This window comes from Lichenostomus cassidix, chromosome 6, assembly GCF_008360975.1.
Source record: "Lichenostomus cassidix isolate B80296 chromosome 6, HeHo_3.0, whole genome shotgun sequence".
NCBI lineage: Eukaryota > Metazoa > Chordata > Aves > Passeriformes > Meliphagidae > Lichenostomus > Lichenostomus cassidix.
In genome coordinates, this window is record NC_139487.1 from 30,173,585 (window position 1) to 30,197,369 (window position 23,785).

The 23,785-nt window shown below is 41.4% G+C and overlaps 1 long non-coding RNA gene across 5 annotated transcripts in view; it reads left to right on the forward strand.

Moving 5' to 3' along the window:
• The window catches only part of LOC146435577 (uncharacterized), a 358,567-nt gene that overhangs the window by 48,021 nt on the left and 286,761 nt on the right, over window positions 1–23,785 (forward strand). Inside the window, exon 1 of one of the 5 annotated variants that reach the window (XR_014853014.1) lies at window positions 5,534–5,932. The exons of the other annotated variants lie outside the window; for them this stretch is intronic. This is a non-coding gene — a long non-coding RNA (uncharacterized LOC146435577). Of the gene's footprint in view, window positions 1–5,533; window positions 5,933–23,785 lie in introns of those variants that run through there. 5 annotated transcript variants of the gene reach the window in all.

Consider the following 23,785-nt stretch of genomic DNA (forward strand, 5'->3'; position numbering starts at 1 on the left):
CCAACTAGTTTATTATAAAAAGTAGTTTACAAAGAAAAATACATCAAAGACTGATTTGGAGGACTTTCAGGTGGATATAAGGTGAAATGCCATAGAAGAGCACATAGCAGCAACAGTATGTATATATGATGCCATAAGGTTATCATCAGTTTTGTCTAAAGTTTTGTTTCTGTCTTATTTTTCCTCTAATAATTTGTAAGAATGTTTTTTTCCATTGTTACGACAGTAAAAGTGAGTCTCTTTGTATTTATACCTTTGTCTGAGCTATAAATACACAACGAATCATAGCAGGAGTCAGTGTAAAACTGAGCTTTAAGCAAGATCTGTGAGTTGATTGGTAATTTCTGCAGCAAATTTATTGATGTATCTATAGCAGTAGGTATTCTGCAGTAAATGTCATGAAATATTGAGGAAGCATGTTGTCCTGATCAGAGATGAACACCTGACTTTTGGTAAAACTCAGTGTGTCTTTGGATCTTCAAACACTGTGAAGTAGGGTAGTATTCAGTTGCTTCTGGTAGTAAGAGATAATGATCTCTCTCAGTGGGTTGACCAGAAATTTTGAGAATTATGATCCAGAATTTCCATCTAAAAACTGATAAGCAGTTTAGAGTTTCTTAAGTGTCATTGAAGACAATAGGGGCATGGTTATTAAATGCTTGTTGCTTTTTTGAAACAGAAACCTTGACTCTGAAATTGCTCTTTCTATTTTTTTTTTCTTCTCTCACCCTTAAAAGGCCTTTATTCTTAGTTTTGAAACATAATACTTTTATGTATTTAATTGTAAAGGTCTTTGTCGGTTGTTATTTAATTTACTGTTTTAGAAAAATAACTTTACAACAATGTTCTGAGGCAATCTAAAAGTGTAGGTCTCGAGTGGCACTTGTAGAATGCTGTATACAGCACCAGTAAGGTATTTGCAGTCACATTGTTAGTCCTTGTGATAGTGGTATATTGATTCTATACAAGTACAAAGCAGTGAGAAGGGATCAAAGTACTGTGAAGCACTTTGTTTACAGGGCCCTCATGGAATGCTCCCATTGCTCAGGAGCTCCTGTGCTCCTGTGCAGTAATTTCCATTAGCTTGTGTAGGCTGGCTTCATGCCATGCCAGCCTATTTAGGCAAAACTCCATCAGTGCTGCTGTGTTGGAAGGCAAAGAAAAACAATCCTACATGACAGCTGGTCTGTTTATTCTTTTCTTGTTTGCTCAGAGTTGAGTGGTGTGTGACTAGAACAAGGTGACATAACTCAGGCCAGAGGTCTGGGTGGTTTGGTGTGTTCTGTGGGGACATAACTTCCCAAGGGATATCAACCGTCATGAAATGGAGAATTATGGAAAAATCTCTGCAAAGGAGAGAGCTTTTACCCTGACTCCTGTTAAACTGATGCTCCCTTGCACCCTAGAAATTCAGAAATTGAAATAATCTACCAGTGGAAAAGATTTGAAGTTATCTCCTGTTTGTAATTTGGGATGTTTCCCTCTTCCCTTTAAATGGTCTGGTTTGTGGAACCTTACAGAGGTATGATAGCTTGAGTAACCCAACTGAATTTTGGGCTGGACATATGAGCACTGAGATGATCTGCTGTTGTCTAAATTGAAAGGATAATAAAGGGAAGCAAATATGGCAAAGTTTGTAATATTTGTGATAGGAGTGATGTCTAATGTTTCCCAATTTGTCCTAGTAAATTGTAAAAGAAAAAGAATATGCAGTAAAATACTTGAGATAAAAAATAGTAGTATTAAACTAGTAGTGTAATAGTAGTGTTTGAGAAGACATTAAAATTACAGAGCATGGAAAGTGTTCACTGGCATCTGCCTATGAAGTAATTGTACTAGTGAGTTCTCAGTCAGATGTAGGATATGCAAACCGTTGGGAGACAATAGTGTACATGGTGGGCATCCAATGATTTCAGAAGCCTTTAGCATTCCCAAGAAATCATCCTTGCTGTTTCAGCTTTTCCACAAAACCTTCATTTAATTGGCAGTAAGAGATCAATGTTGCCAGGATGCAAATGATGGCATGCCCCAGAGTCATTGAGTAGAACTACCTGGTGGTTTCTGGAGACACTACTGACACAATTCTTCAGTTTCCCTGCTGGCTCCTGGGCTCCAAACAGGACCTGATTAGTGCTGCCAAATGCCTTCTGCTGCTGCTCAGCAAATCTGTCAAAGGTAGCAGAAACACAAGCCATTTTGTTCGTATATGCTGGATGCTTTGCTTTCCCCAGAGATACTGTACGGCATTTTGGAGAGATTTTTTTCTTAGAGCTAAGAAGAACTGCAAGAGCTTAGAAAACCTTTGGGATTTGTGCTGCAGAATTTGGTAAATTGTCCTTCCCCCTGCTGGTGGTGAGCAGGGCAGTGGATTCCCTGCGACCCCTGTTTGAAAACAAAGGCTTAGAGATAAGGCAAACAAATTAATTTAGCCTAACGTTTTCAGGTAACACAGATGCGTGTTGTTTCTACAGTGTAATGGCATAACTGAGTCTCCTTAGTGAAACTAGAATGATACTACTCCAATGTTAAGTGTTAGAGTTGTGAATAAAGTAGTGCCGGATAAGGAGGCATTCTTGGGCATGCAGTTGGATGGGGGGATATTATAGAAGTTTATGAAGGACTAAACATTTGTTCCCAGAAAGTGGGTCAGAGCAAAACTACAGCAGTGAATATACACAAATGTTAATTCTCCCAGGAGGTTTTTTTGCCGCATTCCTAATCTTTGGTTTATAAAACGGTCTTTGAAACATTTTTCACACTGGTGAAAAATTGCATTGACCCCAAAATAGATATTCATTTGTGTAGATTTATTCATATGGTTGAGTCATTGCAGCCAGGGGATCTTAACTAGTTCTGGTTGCATTGAAATTTATAACGAACTTCAAAAGAATTATAGTGACTATTGATTTTTAGCCATTACATTTACAGGAAACTGTAACTATGGGAATCACTATGCCTGCAAATTGGCAGGCAGAAATGTTTGCTCAAACAAGTAAAAGGCAAATAAAAGGGATAGTGATGACCTGTAGTTTCCTAAGGTAAAACATAAAGGAGTCCCACGAGATGTAATTACTAGGCAAGCTCTTGGTTTTGTCTTGTGATTTTCCTGATTTTCACTACTGTTCCATTAAATGTGATCAGTAGGGGAAGAGGTACAATGGGGCTTTCTGTTAATAGGGGATTTTCAGGCAGGACTTACTCAGATCATGCTTAAAGTCTGGTCCCTTTGTAATAGTAGTATAAATGTAATAAACCATGCTTTGTTATATACTCTGTTTGTTACACTCATAATGTTCAGCTTTCCCGTGCCTCTGAAGATGCAAGGTAACAAAGTGATAGTTAATCTTAAGTCTCAGATAGCATTTGCCAGACAGGGGTGAATTGCTGCTCTTTGATTTATTCTCCTCCTTTTTCCAGGAGATTTATTCTCCTCCTACAGACCAAACAAATATTTTTGCTTGGCTTCTGAAAAATCTCATATTTAATTTTATATGGCAGCAACACAGGGAGAAGTTCTGTTCACAATGATAATTGCTAGTAATAAGAGTATAGACATACTGCCAAATATGTATTGATGTTGCTGGCATGGGATTTAACCATTTCAAATCATTAGGGCAAAGAAATTCACTCAAAAACTTTCTTGTATATTGTTAGGCTGGTTTTACTGGTAATATATGCATCACAGGGAAAAATCTTTAGGGTGAGAAATCTATTTTCAAAGATGCTTCAATTTTGTTTCATGATTGCAATTTCTTAAGAAATAAAGCACTTAATGAAAAACAAAACAAACAAACAAAAAAACTCAACAAAACCAACCAAACAAAAAGAACCCAGCTGATAAAAAAAATCACCCAAACCCACCTAAAGAGATAGAGACAATATACTCCTGGAATATATCAAGTTTGTTACAACCAGCTTCTCCATGTTCATTAGAGCAAAGGTATTATGAAAAGAGTAAAGGCTGTATTTTGACTCTGTCCAATAGTCCTTACTCCAGAATTGGAAAGCTGACTAGGTAATTTAGACAAGCATGAAGGCTTAGTCTTTTGAATATTCTTGTGTCTTGGCCCTGCTGCGTGCCAGGGATGAGGTAAAAATCTCAAGAATGTTTGATTTAGTTTAACTCTAATGTTGAGTGTCCAAATGGCATTGTTATGCCCCAAGTCTTGTCGACAAAAAGGAAGCACACCTTATATATAAAATAAATAACCTAATGCTAGTATAAGATAAACCTTCACAGTCTAATTAAAGAATCATTACTAGTTCACATCCATTTACTGCAGGAAAAATTCAGGAGATCAATGCTGCATATAGAACTATATCCCAGTAATAAATAACACAGGTAAAACTGTTACTTACACACAGTACTAACTAGTTGCAATCCCTTTTCCTAGTGTTATGCTCACCATTCCTTGCTCTTCTGAATACTAAAATGAAGAGCTTCAGTCAGGTATCCGAGGGTAGGGATGATGTACCCCTTAGCCCTAGAGCGTATTAGGTTGATGGTTTCTTTTTCTTCTTTCTTGTTTTGTTGTCCCTATTTATACTGTAGGAAAACTACATATGGGGTACGAAGTAAGAATTTTTAAAGCAGATTCCTTCATCTGTTACAAGTTTTCTGCCTGCTGGATTTGTTACCACTTGTATAAACAAACGTGCTTTATTTTCTCCATGAGACGTGTGGTGTTGGGATCTTTTTCCATTACATTCTTGCTTGGAATAGATCCCCTTTCTGGCTTAGGGGCAAACTTCAGTGATAAGTATATCAGAAGTGTTCAGGAGCTGAGAGATTTGTGTGCTGTAATTTTTCTTGATATTCAAGAAAATTTAGCTTATGACCAGATTGTGTTTAATTTTTATAGTGACAATTCCTTTTCTTGTGGGACACTTCCTTTTGTTGTTTGAAAGAGTATCAGCAGAGTTATGAGCATTGGGTGTCACCTCTTCATGGTGTCTGGAGAGTCTCTGTGGAGCTTGAAGCACTTGGTGGGCTCTGGTGGTGGGTTGACTTTCTACTGCTGCTGTTAGAAGGGGAATCTCCTGAAACTCTAAGGGAAAACAAGTCTGTCAGGGAAGGCAAGAGAATGTGTTATTATTAAAATAGCATCTAGCAAAGGAAAACCTCTGGAGGACTGCTGTGAAGCAGCAAACCCCTTCCTTTGGTGTATTGTACCATGTGGTGTTTGGGAGCTGTATTTCCTCAGGCATGCTGAGCCAAAATGCAGCTGCCCTTCCTGTGAACAAAGTGGGGCTGTACAGTGAGGGGTTTCCTGGTCTCCTTGTATGTGTGTGATTCTGCACAGTGAGGGTTTCCCTGCTCCCTGTCACTGTGTGTGTGTGTGGCTCTGGACAGTGAGGGTTTCCCTGCTCCCTGTCCGGGTGTGTGTGTGGCTCCGCACACTGAGGGTTCCCTGCTCGCCCTGTGTGACGTGCTGCAGCAAGGGCTCTCTCAGCACGAGGCTCGCGATTCCCGCGCGCGGCTCGGCAGAGCCTTGAGGTGGAGCGCGCGAAGGTTCTGGTAGGCTCTGCGGCCTCGGCCCCGCTGTGTGAGGGCGGCAGCTGCCCGCCGTGAGGGGCTGCTGGAGGGACGCTTCAGGGCGGGCTGTTGGTGCGTAGGGAGGCCTGGTAGTGCCTCAGGGTACCCCGCTCTCTGCCCTCAGGGAGGGGTTTACTTCTAGGGTGTGGTTGTTTGTGGTTTTGGGCGCTTCCAGCCAAAATGTCTGTTTGCCTCAGCGACCGCTACTGAAGGGGGGGGGGGGCGCAAGGCGCCGCCCGGACAGCTCTGTGGGAAGGAAGGCGTCGCAGTATGGCCGAAAGAGAGCGATGAGAGAAGGGCAGCACTGTCCTGTGCCGAGGCAGCGAGGAGAGCAGTGCTTTGGGCAGGAATGCAAAAGGTTTCGGCAGGAGCAGGAAAGATTTCAGCAGGGAAAAGGTGGGTCTGGGCAGAGGAGGAGGTGGGAGCCGTGCTGCAAGGGGAGCTGTGGCGGAATGCGTGTCTGAGGAGGAGTTCCTTTCCTGAGCTCCCCGTGGGCTCAAACTGGACTCTGCTGTCAGCAAAACTGGTTAAAATCGAAATTCTTTCCTTTCTTTACCAAACAAGATGGATGCCGCATGGAAATGTGGGATGGGTGGTTTAGGGTTATCACACATCATGCGGCAGAAGGGATTGCTTCTCAAGATGAACACAGTTTAGCTCTTCTCAGCATCCGTATAAATAAGCAGTTTGTCCCTAAAAATACACATTAACAAGTGCTGGAAACTGTTTCTGAATGAAGTAATGTAAAACATCGAGATGCATTACAGACTAACTGTATAGAATCAAGAAAAAAACCCCAAACAAACCAGATGAGCTCAGATAAGCAAGAGCTAAAATCGTTCAGGACTCCGTGGCTATTTAGTACACTGCTGGAACGTTTTACCACCGGTGCTGTAGCAGGATTACTGCTGCCTAATAATCCTGGCTTGAGATATTTTTTTAGCAGTATTTTTATTGACTTAAATAACTTGAAGTTAATCAGATTTTTTTCTTCCTTTTAGCAGCAAGTTGTCGTCTTTCAGATTGAATGTATTTTTACTTAGCTAAAATACATAATAGCATAATAAACCAGCCCTAATCTACGTATAAATTAGTTGATGAAGAAAAACTGTGTACAAATATCTAATTAAGTATAACAGCATTCATATTTTCAACTCTGTGCTTTAATTGCAGAAGTAGCTGCCAACTCTTCCTCTATAAAATCAGATGATGTAGCAATATTGGGGGGGAGGGGGGAATTGCTGTACCAGAAATCATCAATTTTGTCTTTGCACTTAATTAAATTCCAGCAAATGTAAACCAACAATGATGACTGTAATATGAATGGGGAACTACATATGTTTCACTGCTTGTTAGTTATGTAGCAATATCAATCACATTGGCAAAGGTACTGAGTGTCATTTTATTTGTAATGCACTAAGCTTATTCTAGCAGGAATGGAAATTCCCAACAAATAAAACCAAAATATAGCTCAGATTTTAGATGAAATGCAGCTCTGAAATCAGTCATTCTTGAAATGACCTGATAATCCATAAAGTTAATCTGCTTTTATTTGTTTCTTGTTGTGTGTTCTCTTGCCAGTGGATATGCTCATGTCTTGCCTTTACAGGTGCTCAGTGTTTGAAGGGTACAGTGCTTTTGCAAAAGTTTATTTTGTATTATCCAAAGTGATAGTTGGGTGACATAAACCACTGCTTCAGTTGGAAGAGGTTAAAGTGGTTGCGCCATTCATTAGAAATGAAATTAGAATTAGAAATTATTGGAAAAGAAATACAGCAGGTTGCCAGTGTGGTTTAGAGCTGTAAGAAGCTTCTAGGATGGAGATTCCAATTTTCTCTCAACTGAACAGGCTCAGGAGAATGGGTTTATCACCAGAAAAAATGGCAGGTTTGTTTAGAGTAATTGTATATGTATCAAATAGCTCTCTCAACACTATTAAATGTAGTTCTGATTTGGTGATCTTTATGGTCTGAGAATCCTATCACTGATAAATGGAGCAGGATTGACTCCAGCCAACAGATGCAGGGATTCTCTTAGGTGGTGTCTGATTGTTTGGGGTGTAAATACCATCAGCATTTAACAAATGCAAAAAGCATTTAACAGATTCAGGTGAAGTAATAATGCATTATGGTATTGAAGAGATTGTGTGCCATACAGGTCAGATGGTGAACAGTTTCTCCATTTTTTTGACAACTTCTGCAGCTTTCTGTGCATTTGACTTTCTGGAACCTAATTGAAAATAGGTGTGTGCACAGAGCCAGGCACACACCATAGGGCTGCTGAGTGGACTGCAGTGCTGCTGTCCTGGTGTGCTCCCCTCACTGCTGGCTAGCAAAGTGCAGTTGTTCAAAGGTGGTTCCCTGTTAAGTAATTCTGACTGCTTGTTCCTCTCTGTGCTCTAACACATACAGCTTTCTGTGGCTTTAGATCTGCTTCAGCTGTTAATTAAGCAATGCCTGTGTATTTTGAATGTTTTTCTTCATGTGAGGTGTCAGTGTGATAGAACCATCCCTCAAAAGTGTGTAACAGCTACTAGACTAATTTAAAGTTCAAAATTTGAAACTAGGTATGCAGTTGTGGGTTATTAAAATGCGTATGGGAGACAGTGACTGAGCCTCAACGTAGAGTTTGAAACTTCAGCAATTAAGATCTAATACTGTCTCCTTGCATTCCTGAGGTTGTTTTCCGTCATGGAACTGACATGCTGGTAGCATAAGTTTATAGCAGACAAGAAAGGCAGAAGTCTGCTTAGTGGAGTGGAAGCAAAACATCTTGTCATCTTACTTTAAAACAATTATTGGAGTTTTTATTTTTTTCAAACTTTTTGATTCCAGCAACTGAGGATTTTACATGGAACAGTTGTGTGCAATTACACCATGGCACTATCCAATTAACCACCCAAGGTAGCGCAGCTCAAAGAGAGAGCTAAACGATGTGTCTCAGCAGTAGTCTGTCTTTGTTAACCAGGGGGCAGGAGCACAGTGTTCCTTTGGGGTGCTGACTTCATTTCGTGGTGCCTCCACGCTGTTTGAAGAAGTACAAATTTTCTTGGTGGCCACGTGTTCATTGGAATGATGGCTCTATTTATGCCTAATTACTCTAGACTAGAAAGATTTTCCATGGTGTCTTTGTTCCTTCTTTCTGTCTGCTGTGTGTACATGGAAGATGCGGCCGATGTGATTTCAGTGCCTTTGTCCTACCCCTCTGAAATGGAGAACTCTGCTTCTGAAGTTCTTTTCCAGCAGAACAGCAAATGCTTTACCTACCTTGACCCTCCCCCCACGTTTTCTGATTCCTTTTGCCAGCACAAAGTCATTTTTTTTTGCTCTTGCAAGATTGGTAACCAAATAATAGATTATTGTGTTGTTTACAATCTCACCAGTTTCAAATAGCCAGAATCATCTTCTGAGCCTTCTGCCACCCTTTTGGAGGAACTCCAAGCTTACTCTCACTTTTCTTAGATCTGCAACATGCCTCCAGGTGATTGGCCACCCTTTGTCACAGCTCCTTGTCCCCACAAAAAAAGCCAACCAAATGAACAACTTCCCCCCCAAACAACTCAATAACCTAAACTAAATTCAAGTCAGAATTGAATATGATTGTATATAATGTGAATACTCAGTCTTTATTGGCACAAAATTCAGTGTAGTGAATAAATAATTTCCTCATGATACGTCACTGAGAATGAGGAGGCTTCATGGAAAGAGTCATACCAAGTAAGTAAGGCAGAGGGCTTGGAGACCTTTTGTGTGTCTGCCAGCTCCTCCTTTTGATCTGGGTGAATTGAATGGCCCCCATCTTGAAGCATGTCTTGCCAACATACTGTACTTCTATACAGATGCCGATGAATTTTTTTTCTCGAAGGAGCTTTTCCTTGTGCTCTTGAAGCTGTTCAGTTAATCCTGTTTCTGTTGCCTTTTTCATCAGATTTCTTGTGTTTGGTGTTTATTTTCTTTTTTTTTATTTAACTGAGCTATGCAGAACACAGATATCATTAGCTTGGATGAGAATGAAAGAAATCAGTGTAAAGCTTCCCATTTACTTCAGTCAGCTTTAGGTTGTAACCAGCAATATTTCTAGTGTTGGTTTAAAAAAGCAGGTATTCCCTCTTGTGTAATCTTATTGGCCCCTTAGGATATTTGACTGTGAAAAGAGTTGCATGAAAGTCAAACTTGGATTTTCTGTTCACATAACTACACTTTAATGAGTTTCAGGGAGCAGTCATTCATCTTACAGCTTGGTATGCAGTAGAAATATTTTTATTATAAAGTAAGGGACTCTGTGATGACAAATAAAGTAAGTAAATTTTTTTTACTTCATTTTGACCTGTGACAGATGTAGTCTAAAACCCAGTAATTGATGTGATGCATGTCACTGAAAGCACACAGTAGGGAAAGAAGTTACTGAATAAAATGACATGCACAATTTATTAAAACTCAAAAATCCACGAAGTGCATTTCTCTTGAGGGTCATAATTAGTTTAATTAGTTTGGAAAGACTGTGGGAGCTATAAAGCAGAGTCCAGCAGTCAGACTTCATACAAGTTATAAGTGTTAAAATATTCCTGTTTTCTTATGATGCTGATCATGTTTCCTTGCAAAAGCAAAATAAGCTAGGGTTATAAGCTCACTTCACTGTGCAAGTAAAACACTTGGATACACATTTCAGTTTCTTGAGATGACAAACTGCAGTAACTGCTTTTGAAAGTGGGTCAGTGTAATGTCAACTTTACAAAATGATGGTTCTGTTGACAGTGTTCTTGGATAGTTGGGCAGTCTCTTAAAAGAAGGCAAAGCACGAATCAGTATGCTATTACTTCTTTTTAATGAGCTCATTAACTGAGCACTTTGTGTAGCATAAAACCCCTTCCCAAACTGCATCTGTCCATACTGGCTGTGATTATCTGTGAGTGTGCAAACGATATTGTGCTATTGTTCTTTATTGACATAGTAAACTGAAGTGCTGCCTTTCACTTCAAAAACTAAATCATTGTCTATGGAAAGGAAATATATACAGGGTGATAAACCTCTTGCAGAACTGTTCAGGGGGCTAAACAGCCCATCTGTATTGCTAAGTCTTGTATTACAGTGTGTTGTGTTCAGTTACATACTGACCAGCACTATATCCTGATTTTGCCCAGCAATTAAGCTTTTTTTTGCTACCAGTTTTTAATTCCAGTTTTGGGATGTTGGTGTAATTTCTAAAACTGTTGAGTCCTTTTAGAGCCACCTTTTGCTGTATTTAATTTTACTCTCTTCACATTCAGATTAGCATGATCTTCGTTAATAAAATTATTTCAGAGGTGCTTTCCCATTGGATCCTGTGAAAGATCCTAACAGTCTGGAGAGATGGGCGCAATTCCAGCATCAAAGGGTGCAGTCAAGCAAATGCTGATTTTTGAAGTGTGCTGTGTACTGTATATAAAAATGGATCACTTTTGGTTGTCAGTTGGATTAGACTAAGACCAGAATGCCCAATTTTCTTTGCCTTTTGCTGAGTTTTCTTTTGACTTGTCATTGTAGAATTGTTAGAGAAAACCACAGATTCGCTTCAGCAAAATGTAACACCTTCCAGTTATAAGAGGAGCCTGGCACAGTCAGTGGGGCTGAGGGGACAAACTAGGGCATCTCTCCTTCGCCTAAGCATTCTCCTGGCACCTTATTTTATGTACCTCTTATCTCTAAATATATAGATATTTTAGTTTCATGTGGCAAGAGAAATCAGCCTTTTGCTTGGAATGCTTTCTATGTTAGACATTTGCCCCGAGTATGTTCTACTCATACTTCTGTCGCTTTGCTCATTGTTAACTAAAATGTGCTTTCTTAACAGTCCGAGTGGGCTGCCTTGGAGAGACCACTTGGAACAGAGAGAATTGATTTTGTACTTTTAGCCGAAAAGGTTACTGTAACCTTTTGGAGGCAGTGGACTCAGGATGTCAACAGACTTGTCTTAGGCTTAGCTTTTTTTTTAAGTTTCCAAAACTGAAGAACCTTTCTTATGCAGGATATGTAAGAAGCAGATGCTAGGATGATATTAGTTACTAACTTCTGTAATTTCTCTTTCATTTAAGGTTTTTTGAATGCTCTTACCTCTTTAATTGCTGGGAGTTGCGGGGTTTTTTTAAATAATATTACTAAGTACAAGCTGTTTTTGTAAGCACTATCTCTTATGTAATAGAATAGTTAAAGTGCTGCTCAATCTGGAAGTATTTTCTTAAGATTTCAGATGAGGTTTATGATGGATTTGCTGTATCTAAACCAGGTGCCTATAGCTTCTGTTAATTTTGTGTCAATTCCAGACTGGTTTCCAATTGATTTAAAATTGTATATGAGAACATATGTAGTCTTTGATAGCAGATTTAAAAAAAAAAAAAATTAAATACACAAAAAGCGTAACAAGTCTAAATGGGTTTTACAGCCAGTGAAGATATTTTTGTAGGAATACGGGAGTACCTACTTATAATATTCTGCTGAGATTATTAAGGTATTGAAATGATACTTAAAAATAATTAGATATTTATCTGGAAAGCACTAGGGGCAGGGGAGAAGACCACTTCTATAAGCCTGAGATTTTTATAGCATTTGCAGTCCATTAGTTAGAAGGTGCATTACTCATTTTTTCAGTAGTGGAAGACGTGTATCTTTCATTTAATTGCTCATATTTATGATTTTAAAGCATTTAGAGTATTCACTTGAGAGTATTCCTCTAAGTCTACATGAAAAATATGAATTGTGCAGCACAACTAACACGCGTTTGTTAGTTGGGAGTTGGGGAGTTCATCTGAAGTCTCTGCGTTGTGATGCTGAATTATCAACCCCCCATGTATACATCCTGGAGAGTGAGCTGTAAGGTGAAAGCTGAGAGGTGACTTTCTTTTTTTTCTGCTAGAACAGTTACAGCAAAGCAAGATCTGTGTCTGTGTTGTGGTTGTCAGGAGTGTAAATGTGCTAATTAATAAGAAAATAACAGTTAAATATAGTCTTAAAAAACATGTAGGATTTATTTTCAAAATATGAAGGCAGAAAAATGACAACCTCCTGCAGTGATGGTAGTTACTAAGTTGAAGAGAACAGAACGAGGACTTTGACAAATGCAGATGTTTAGGGGCAGATATTGCTCATTAGGACTCATGGCTTTTATTGTAAGCACAGCTGTATAATGCTTTCAAAGCTTTTAAATACATTATAATATGAAATCTGATAAAAAATACTCAGAGGAGCAATTAGAGCTGGAGTAATTCTTGTTGGTATTTTGGAAATTCTTCAAAGGCAAAGTACAAAAATAATAAAGCGTTAGTTACTTTGAAAGTATTATGTTCACATTATGTCAAAGTGTGAAGGCATTTCCACTGGTTTGCTTTATTTTCTTTCCTGAGATGTAGCATTTTTGTTTTCTTGAAACTTACTGTTTCTCCTTCGTGCAACTGCAGTGTTCTAAAAGCTGTGATGTAGCAATAAGCACTGTGTTTAGAGAGTTGTGAGATTTGTGGCTCATGGAGTCTCCGTCAACAGCTGAGTGCTGCAGGCTTCAAGGGCTGGCCCATGCAGCTCTGCCTCTGGGCTCTCAAACCTTTCCTTGACATTGTAGATTTTCCGAGAAGGAAATTACCAACAGCAAATTACTGTATGGAGGAAAAAAAAGTTAAAGATGCTTTTGTTGTTGGTGGTTTTTTCTTTGTTTGTGGGCTTTTTGGTGTGTTTGTGGGGTTTTTTTGTGGTGTTTTGGGGTTTTTTTTGTTTTGTTTTTTAAAATAAGCACAGACCAATGTTTTAGAAATACTTGAGTTACTACTTAGTGATCCAAGCGGCACATTAGCCTGGGCAAAGGCAGTGCTGTGCAGTGGAGAGACAGCCCTGTGTGTTTCTGCACAGTGATGTGAGCAGCTGCTCAATCCTGCAGTGAGTGGAAGCTCCTTTGAATTTGAGGTGCTGCTCTGTATAGCTCATCGTGGGGCACCTTCCCACTTGGGCTTATGCAGAGTAACTGCTTGTGCAAAGAAAAGTAGGAAAGTAAAACCTACTTGGAATTTCAGTCCTGCAGCATGATAGTATCTTTCCTCACACCTTCACCTCTAAAATCATCTGGAAAACATTATTTGGCCGACGTGCCTTTGATGAAATTCATCACCACAAGTCTTTTTGTCTGTCGTGAGCAAACCTAATAGTTTGTAAATTACAGTCTGGGAGAGAAGATTTCTTTTGAAACATGTTCTCAAAGGAAAATTGTACCATTAAAAGATATTTTTCATATAAAGTAAACCTGCCTGCAAAAAATCACTTTTTTATCTTCATATTTGAAATAAAGTCAAAATATTTCAAGATGAGAGTCAGCTTGATGCATGACTTCACTGAAAGTATTTTTTTTCATTTCCTCCTGCCCTTTTGCTATGTGAGTGGGTGTTTCTTACTTGGTACTGGTGGTGCTCTAGACTCTTTGTGATACATTACTGTGGGGGCTGCAGGAAACCCAATAAAGCAGATCTTGCACAAAAACAAACCCATGGGTGAGGATGGAGGATGAAGTACCTATTTGACAGCAATCTTTAGCAAAGTATTGTAGCCTTTTGAATTTTTATTAATAAGACTTGTTTTTTTTTCCCTAAATAATTTCTAGACCAGTTGAAACCTAGCATTTAAGATCCAGGTCTGATAACTTATTGTTGCTTACCAGTACTTCAGTGCTTTTAGTTATTTTGAAGTGTAGAAAGTTGTCTTAGGATTAAATCTGCTGTTTTGTGAAATGTTTTCACTGTCATATAAACCAAGAAACCAACATAGGAAATCTTACACAACAAAGCAGCCATCTGCTTTTAGCCAATTCCTGAGGATTTCAAGGAGTGTAAAGCCCTGAGAAGGCCTTGAGGACTTTCCTTCCTGGAGCTGATTAGTTGTCTAGAAGTACATGGATGATGTGTTCTTATGAGCTTCCCAGAGAAACTCAGATTTCAATTTCCAGTAATTTTTCCATTTCTGTCTGGTGCAAGGGCTGGTTAAGTTTTTTAAATGATTCCCTTCTTTCATATTTAACCTTTTAAGTGCACAGGCCTGACTATGCTGTGTCAGAAGACAAATTTGACTGTTTATTCTGCACTACCGTGCTGCTAATACCTGTCATGCATTCCTGCTGATCCAGGGGAGACTTCTGCACTTCAAGGTAAATAGCTTCACATGTCAGAAAAAGAGTCCCTAACTAGACTGGGCATCACTAAAAATATTTAGTGTTATGAACCTCTGAGATTTTGCCTACTCTGCCAGAATATTGTGACCTCTCTAAGAGGCTGCTGGTGACTCTTGTTGGATTGATTTTCACTGATAGCCTGACAATAATCCCCAAGTCCAGCTGCTGGAGCCTTCCAGGGCTGACCAAAAGTTAAAGCATATTGTAAAGGGCACTGTCCAAATGACTCTGTAATGCTGCCATGCTGGGTGTTCTAGAGGCTGGCAGGATGCTGCTTCCAGCAAATACCCTGGGAGCTGCGTTTGGAGATTGACCTCTGCAAGCTTTAGTGAAGTCTCAGGGTTGCCTTTGGGTCTGGAGCTCCCTGATGGCATCTTTCCCTACAGTATCATTAGGCTGCTGATAACGATGGCAATCCCCTGGTGAATTTGACAGAAGGTGTTCTAAGATGCCATAGGAAAGAACACAAACTCTGTAGATTACCATGTGCACAGTGATCAATGCAGTTTGCTGCACTGTTCTTGGGATAGTTTAGGGGATTGCTTTGTATGAGGCACGTATTTCAATAATAATTTTCTTATGCATCTTTACATTATATATGGAAGGAGTTGTTGGATAGCTCAGTGACACATGGGGAGTTTGATGGGAGTCTGGTTAAGAGTGGTTGTTGCCAATTGAGCCTCAATTTAGCACAGTAATAAGGAATTGTACTTGACAGAGTGATTAACTACATCTGAAAAGAATCAATAATCCTTCGTCAGTTTCTCTATACATCCTCTTGGAAATGATGGATCTGCAGTACCTGCAGTATTTACTGTGGTCATTAGATCACATGTAGAAATGCAAAGGGGTCCATGCCTTTGAATGTTGTGGGAAAAACTTCCTGAAGCAATATGGTTGTATAACTAACAATTACTTTGTCATACTGGTGGAAGTTAATTGTATCATTTGTAACAAAATAAAGGACTGTGTTCCCAAAAGACATTAAGTTCAAACTCAGAATAGCAAGAAAATAACAGCAATAATTATCTATGTTGTTGCTTTTCTTTTAAGTAGTGTGATTAATTAAAAGTATAATATAATTTTTTACTGACAGATAAGTGATTAGAACAGAGGAAGATATATCTAATGATAACTAGCTTCAAACCCTGGCATCTATAACTCATGATTATTGTTACATCAAATATGATTGTTTTCATTGTTTAAGAGGGGCTCTGGGGGAAAAAATTCCAGTGATCATGATAAAATTTAAGATGGGTATTTCAGAATTCTAGGAAAAACAGGTAAATGAATAATTTTAAGTATTGTGCTTTGAATTAAAAAAAAAAAAACATGAACCACAAAATGACATTTGCACCATCAGGTCATTGCTATATGAATAATGAAAGCTCTGGAAGAAATTTTCTCTGGGTATTTTTAAACTAGGTCTCTAATTTTGGTCCTGATGCTGTAACTTTGTTTGTGTGTCTTATTTTAGCCCTGTATTCCCTAAACTCCAAATGGAGCACGCTGGAGAGAGATGTAATGTTTCAGAAATAGGATTCAGATTCATTTATGCACTCATGGGCAGAACACAATGTGGCAGGGAGCATATGAAAAGGAAGTTCTTTTGTTAAAAGTCTGCTTCCAAACTGGCAAAGAAATGTTTGATGTGTTTCTTTGGCTCTGCCTGTACTCTTTCAACCTGTCTGCACGGAGCATCATCAGCCTGCTAGAGATGAGTTGTTCTGAAAAGAGAGAATATTCTTTTGAAAAATGAGTGTCCTGTAAAGAGCTCTTAAGCATTGGTAGGCTGGCAGTGTTGTCTTTCTCCTACTGTTGTAACAAGAAAACAGTTTGGCCTTTCAATAGAAAGTCAAATGAAGTCTGCAGTCACACTTCCTTAGGATGGAAGCTGGAGGAGATGGTCTAAATTGGTGGAATAACTTGAGCCAAATAAAAGATGCAATCTCACTCTTTCCACACTTCTGCCTGTGTGGCCCTGGTTGCATTGCTCTGACCCCACAGAAACTGCTGCAGCTCCCTAAGCTGCAGGAAGTGACACAAGTGGCAAGTGTGAGCAGTTTGCTGCCCTGTCACTGGGTTGAAGCAGCTGATAGAACTGCTACATGGGGGGCATGGAGAGAGACCACACTGCAGAGCCAGGCACTGAGCAAGTTGGAGAGAGCTGAGCAGTGGAGGCAGATGCTCTGTGTGCAGTGAGCTCTTCTGATCAGCTTAGCTGTCCTCCTCAGTGCCTTTAGAGCCTGAGCACCAGGATCACTGTCTCTGGTGCTAGAACTTTTTAGGAACAAAAGACAACTTTCTGTTAGAGGAGAGGATATTGCTAAGCAACTGGTAGCATAGGAGCAGTTTGACATATTTATGTGATGTAAGCTTTATTTTTTGTGTGAGAGCTTTGTATTTTCTAGCCAGCCTCTCCTACCCCCAAATCTTGTTTGTTCTGAATTCCATAGCTGAAGCTGCCTAGCAGTCAGGTCTGTTTGGAAAGTATTCTGCAGAAGCCTTGATACAAGGTGCTTCCCATTTTTTCTTAAGTCTGTAGGGCTAATATATGTCTTCTGGCATTTGTGGTTCTCATAAGCAGATTAATGCTATTTTGGGACATGCTAATGTCCATACTAATAAAGCAGAGTTTTAAGGTACAGATTGTTAGTCACTTCACAAGAGTGTTTCTCCTATTGTTTCTATAATTTTGTGATCTAAATGAGTGGTATGTGGGCTAAATAAGACAGCTGATTCCCACCCGTTCAGACCTCATCTCCTGATAGAAACAGTCATACAGCTGGCCATATGTTCTTAGAGTGTAATATTCGGCATTTGTGGAGATCGTTAGAAACATTTAAATGGGGACATAATGTGAAGGGCATTAGAGCGACAGTATGGATTCTGAAAATTACCTTTCAGAAGGTAAAAACCATCTGAAAGTAAACATTACATGTTTACTGCTTAATATTCTTATTGCCTATTAGAGAATGGATATGAGGCTGCTGAATGAAGGGCCAGATTTGTTCTCACTTGCTTGACTTCAGTGAAGTTGCTCCTGATCTGCACTTGTGTATCTTCAGTGCAAATCAGGTGGTTAGTTGGCTCCTGGAGTTAGATGTAGTCTCCTTCTGTCATGGCATTTCAGATTCTTACACAGGCAAGAATTCTGTCTAAATATAGAGACTTTTTAGAAGAGATACTGGATATTTGTTTCTCAGTGCACACAATGGTGATTCATGTATGTGTTACATAACTTCTGGGGTGTTTTTCCGTCCTTTTCATTTAGTAATGCAGTAATTTACGTGGCAGCAATGTTAAAACTCCTAAAATATTTATTGCTTTTTACTTTTTTTGGCAAAGATTTTTCTTTAGAGTTTTTAATAGTTTGTATTTTAGGGTTTTTTTTTTTTTAGTATTATGTGTTCTTGCTATTAGATTCTCTTTTTACTATCTAAAGGCTATACTTGAACTCTCATGTTGTAGAATTTCTATTGTTATGGACATTTGTTTTTTTATAGTACTATGTTTGTGTGGTTCGCTCATTGGTAGTCAAGTTGGCTTAATTCTAGAGGATATAATAATATTAAACTTGATTCCCCCCCCCCCCGCTCTTTTATGTTTCTAATCCTCTATGGCTTTTAAACTGTGGACGTCTCTGAGATGTGAGGAAAAGCGTGTAGGTAGATGGATGACCTCAGAGACTTGCAGAAGTCAGTGGTGCAAACCATATGAACTCTCTGGTGCTGGCAGGCTTGTGAGCCTCCATCAGCTGAGCTTTAATTGCCAGGCAAGAAAAACAAGGGAAAAGATGGGTCTGGCTTAGGTTTGTATGAAGGTAGTAGCCTTGAATAAAGGTGTTGTCTTGGATTGATGATATGATAATCCTTTATCCCCTATCGTTGGCTTATATGCCCAAGAAAGAAAAAAAAATGTGTGGTCCTGTCTCTTTAACTGCACCCAGCCGCAGAGAGAAACGCGGGTTGTTTTGAAAACATTTTCCCCAAGCCTCGCTCCGGGGGGAGGATTCGTCGCCCGGCAGAGACTGCGTGCTGGACGGGGGTCGGAGTGAGCTCTGTTCCCGTTTTTTTCCATTCTTCTTCTTTTTTCCTCGTTTGGACCCCTTCTCTTCGATCTGCTTTGCCACCCGGAGACCCAGGAGGGCCAGAGGACAGCAGAGCTCTCCAGGGAGCTCCACCCGGCCCCGGGTGGGGGCGAGGAGGAGAGGGACTGCGTCTGAGAAAAGGACTTTTTATTCAGGTTGAATAACTGCCTTTCACCTTGTTTTTCCCCTTCCCCTGTGCCTTGTTGGGCACTCTGCGTGTTTTTGTTAAATAAATTTTTTTTTCTTCACTTTCATCTGAGTGGTTCTGTTGTGGGTGGGGGTGGGGGTGTCGGGGCCCTTCGCTCTCGGAGGAGAGAGTCTTATCATTAACCCGGGACATATTTGGCGCCCAACGTGGGGCCTTGATTACTTGTTCTACACCTTTTGTGGGGTTAGAGAAAGTGAAGAAAAAACCCTAATAATTGCATTCTGGTTTTAATCGCTTGGTACTGAATTACAGCCATCAGTAGTCACTATGCTGTTTGATGGGAGGTTGTTTGATGTAATACTGTCTGTTTGGCACATAGGTTTGTTTCCCTACCAACAGGTAGGGGCAATCCTGTCCCTAATGTATAATTTCCACCAATCAGGGACACGACTCCGGCTTGTTATAGTAATGTGTGTGATACTGACGATCTGTAAGAAGGTATGGGAAACAGTTAAAGATGTACATGCTCTGTTAGTTTCCTCCTCTAGTTTTAGTAACCTGTTTTGGAGTTTTGTTAGTAATATTACCCAACCTGTTAGAGAAGTAGAGGGTGAAGCTTCCTGGCTCCTCACCCATCTCTTTCCCTTTAAATCTGGTATATCAGCTTTTGAGAATATTCAGTTTCCCCTGGATGTTAAAGAGACCATTAACTTGGTAGTACAGGTGCTTTACCTAGGAGTTTCCGTGTATATGATGTTCAGTGTTACCAGAATGAGGGCTGAGAAGTCCAGAGGGGCTAAGCAGGAGCAGGCACCTAATCCAGATGTGAGGAAATTTGAATGGTGTGGAGTATGGGAGGACATAGGTAAAACTTTAAAGAAATTCTCTGATCCAATAGACTGGGAATTTCCCCCTGGACAAATCCCGAGACCAGCTGAGGTGGGGAAGTATCTGAAAGAGAAGTGCAGAGACAACTGCAGTGCAATATGTTGGGCCCTGGCATATGCTTATCGTACACTGTCAGATATTATAGAACAGGAAGTAAGGGAGCCTAAGCCAATGGCAGTTGCTCCTATTACAAGGAGCAGGAAAGCCCAATTTAAGACTGATCGCCCAGATGACAGTGGGGAGGGACCCTCAAGGCCAGCAACTTAGTCAGAGGTCATTGTTGAATCCATGAATGTGAGAGACCTTCACAGCCTAAGAAAAGATTATGTCCAACGAGATGATGAATCTGTGATTAGTTGGTTAGTCCGTCTTTGGGATGCTGCAGGCGATGTTACACTTCTAGATGCTACTGAGGCAAGGCATTTAGGGACTGTGTCACGTGACCCAGATATCAACCAAACTATACGAGATGGGCCTGACTGCAGCAGCCTCTGGAGACGAGCTATCAGAGCTGCGAGGGAAAGATACCTACATCCCGACGATCTCTATTCGCAACAAACCCAGTGGAGAACCATAGAACAAGGGATTCAACGCTTGAGAGAAATGGCAGTGGTAGAAATTGTCTTCCCAGAGGACATAGCAAACCCAGATCCGATTATAGACCCAGACAGGATAGAATGTACACCTGTGATGTGGCGGAAACTCCTAAAGCTTGGGCCATCAGGGTATGCTTCTGCTTTAGCCATTATGAAGCAAGATGACGGGCATGAGACTGTGCGTGATATGACAAGGAAACTCCGAGCGTATGCAGATGTTGTGCATAGCCCAATGAATGCAAGAATCTCAGCTGTGGAAACAAATCTGCAGAAACTAGAAAATAAGATAGAGAAGAATCATGAAAAACTCAGTAAAGAGATTAAAGACAGCCTTCTCCAAATCTCAGCAGTACAGACCAGAGGTTCTGCTACCCCACGCAGACGCTCCTCAGCTATGAGAACTGGATCTATCCCTCGACATGAGTTGTGGTATTTCCTGTGTGACAGTGGAGAAAACATGAACAGGTGGGATGGACAACCCACTGCTGTCCTGGCACGACGAGTGCGTGAATTGAAGGAGGGCAAGACTCAGAGAAGGAACTCCACCAGAAGGGAAGTAGCTCTACTCAATATGTCTGATTCCGTTGAAGGAACCTCTAACACAAATACCCACCATGGTTAGAGGGGCCCTGCCTCTAGCCAGGTAGAGGCCAGGGAAAACCGAATTTTTTGGACAGTGTGGATTCGGTGGCCTGGCACATCAGAACCACAAGAATACGAGGCTTTAGTTGACACTGGTGCACAATGCACGATAATCCCATCGAGACATGTGGGGACAGAACCTATTTCTATTTCCGGCGTTACAGGAGGATCACAAGACTTGACCCTCGTGAAAGCTGAGGTGAGCCTGACTGGAAGAGAGTGGAAAGAACATTCCATTGTGACTGGCCCAGAGGCTCCATGTATTTTGGGTATAGACTTCCTCCGAAATGGATATTTCAAAGACCCAAAGGGACTCAAGTGGGCATTTGGGATAGCTGCTGTGGAGACAGAGGGCATAAAACAATTGAACACCTTGCCTGGACTGTCAGAGAACCCATCTGCAGTAGGACTTCTGAAAGGGGAAGAGCAACAAGTACCAATTGCAACCTCGATTGTGCACCGCCGACAGTACCGGATAACTCGTGATGCCGTGATTCCCATTCACAAACTAATCCGTGAGCTGGAGAGCCAAGGGGTGGTCAGCAGGACCCATTCATCCTTTAACAGCCCCATCTGGCCTGTGCGAAAATCTGAAGGAGAATGGAGATTGACTGTGGACTATCGTGCCTTGAATGAGGTGACTCCACCTCTGAGTGCTGCTGTGCCAGACATGCTGGAGCTCCAGTATGAGCTAGAGTCCAAGGCAGCAAAGTGGTATGCTACTATTGACATTGCAAATGCATTTTTCTCCATTCCTCTGGCAGCAGAGTGCAGACCTCAGTTTGCTTTCACCTGGAGGGGCGTGCAGTACACCTGGAACCGATTGCCCCAGGGGTGGAAACACAGTCCCACCATCTGCCATGGACTGATCCAGGCTGCACTAGAAAGGGGTGGGGCTCCAGAACATTTGCAATACATTGATGACATCATTGTGTGGGGGGACACAGCAGAAGAAGTATTTGAGAAAGGAAAGGAAGTAATCCAGATTCTCCTGGAAGCCGGTTTCGCTATAAAAAAAAGCAAAGTCAAAGGGCCTGCCAAAGAGATCCAGTTCCTAGGAGTGAAGTGGCAAGATGGACGGCGTCAGATTCCTACTGAGGTTATCAATAAAATCATCACAATGTCCCCCCCAACCAACAAGAAGGAGACGCAAGCTTTCCTAGGTGCCATAGGCTTTTGGAGAATGCACATCCCTGAGTACAGCCAGATCGTGAGTCCTCTCTACCTCATAACCCGCAAGAAAAACGATTTCCATTGGGGCCCTGAACAGCAGCAAGCCTTCACCCAGATCAAGCAGGAGATTGCTCATGCAGTAGCCCTTGGCCCAGTCAGGACAGGGCCAGAAGTAAAGAATGTGCTTTACTCTGCAGCTGGGAGCCATGGCCTGTCCTGGAGCCTTTGGCAGAAGGTGCCTGGTGAGTCCCGAGGTCGACCACTGGGATTTTGGAGCCGAAGTTACAGAGGGTCTGAAGCCAACTACACCCCAACAGAGAAAGAAATCCTAGCAGCATATGAAGGAGTCAAAGCTGCCTCAGAGGTAATTGGCACAGAAGCACAACTCCTCCTGGCACCTCGACTACCGGTGCTGGGGTGGATGTTTAAAGCAGAGGTTCCCTCTACTCCTCATGCCACCAATGGCACATGGAGCAAATGGATTGCCCTTATCACACAGCGCGCCCGTATGGGAAATCTGAATCGCCCTGGGATTTTGGAAATAATTACAAATTGGCCTGAAGGTGAAAATTTTAGTCTGACTGAGGAAGAGGAGCTGGAACAGGTGACCCGTGCAGAGGAAGCCCCACCATACAACCAACTGCCAGCAGATGAAACACGCTACGCTCTTTTCACTGATGGTTCCTGTCGTCTTGTAGGGACAAAAAGAAAATGGAAAGCAGCTGTGTGGAGCCCCACACGACGGGTTGCAGAAGCTAGGGAAGAAGAGGGGGGATCGAGCCAATTCGCTGAGCTCAAAGCCGTTCAGTTAGCCCTGGACATTGCTGAAAGAGAGAAATGGCCAAAGCTCTACCTTTATACTGATTCATGGATGGTAGCCCATGCTCTGTGGGGTTGGCTGGAAAAGTGGAAGAAGGCTGGTTGGCAGCGTAGGGGAAAACCAATTTGGGCAGCTGAAGAGTGGAAAGACATCGCTAGTCGGGCAGAGAGACTACCTGAGAAGGTCCGCCATGTAGACGCCCATGTCCCCAAGAGTCGAGCTAATGAGGAACACCGAAACAACGAACAGGTAGATCAGGCTGCAAAGATAAAGGTGTCCCAGGTAGACTTGGATTGGCAGCATAAAGGAGATTTATTCCTAGCTCGATGGGCCCATGATGCCTCAGGCCATCAGGGCAGAAATGCCACCTATAAGTGGGCACGAGACCGAGGGGTGGATCTAACCATGGACTGCATCTCTCAAGTTATCCATGACTGTGAAACATGTGCTGCCATCAAGCAAGCCAAGCGGGTGAAACCCCTGTGGTATGGTGGAAGGTGGTCAAAATATAAGTATGGAGAGGCCTGGCAGATTGATGACATCACACTGCCTCAAACCCGCCATGGCAAGCGCTATGTGCTCACAATGGTAGAAGCCACCACTGGGTGGCTGGAAACCTACCCTGTGCCTCATGCCACTGCTCGTAACACCATCCTGGGCCTTGAGAACCAAGTCCTGTGGAGGCATGGTACCCCTGAGAGAATTGAGTCAGATA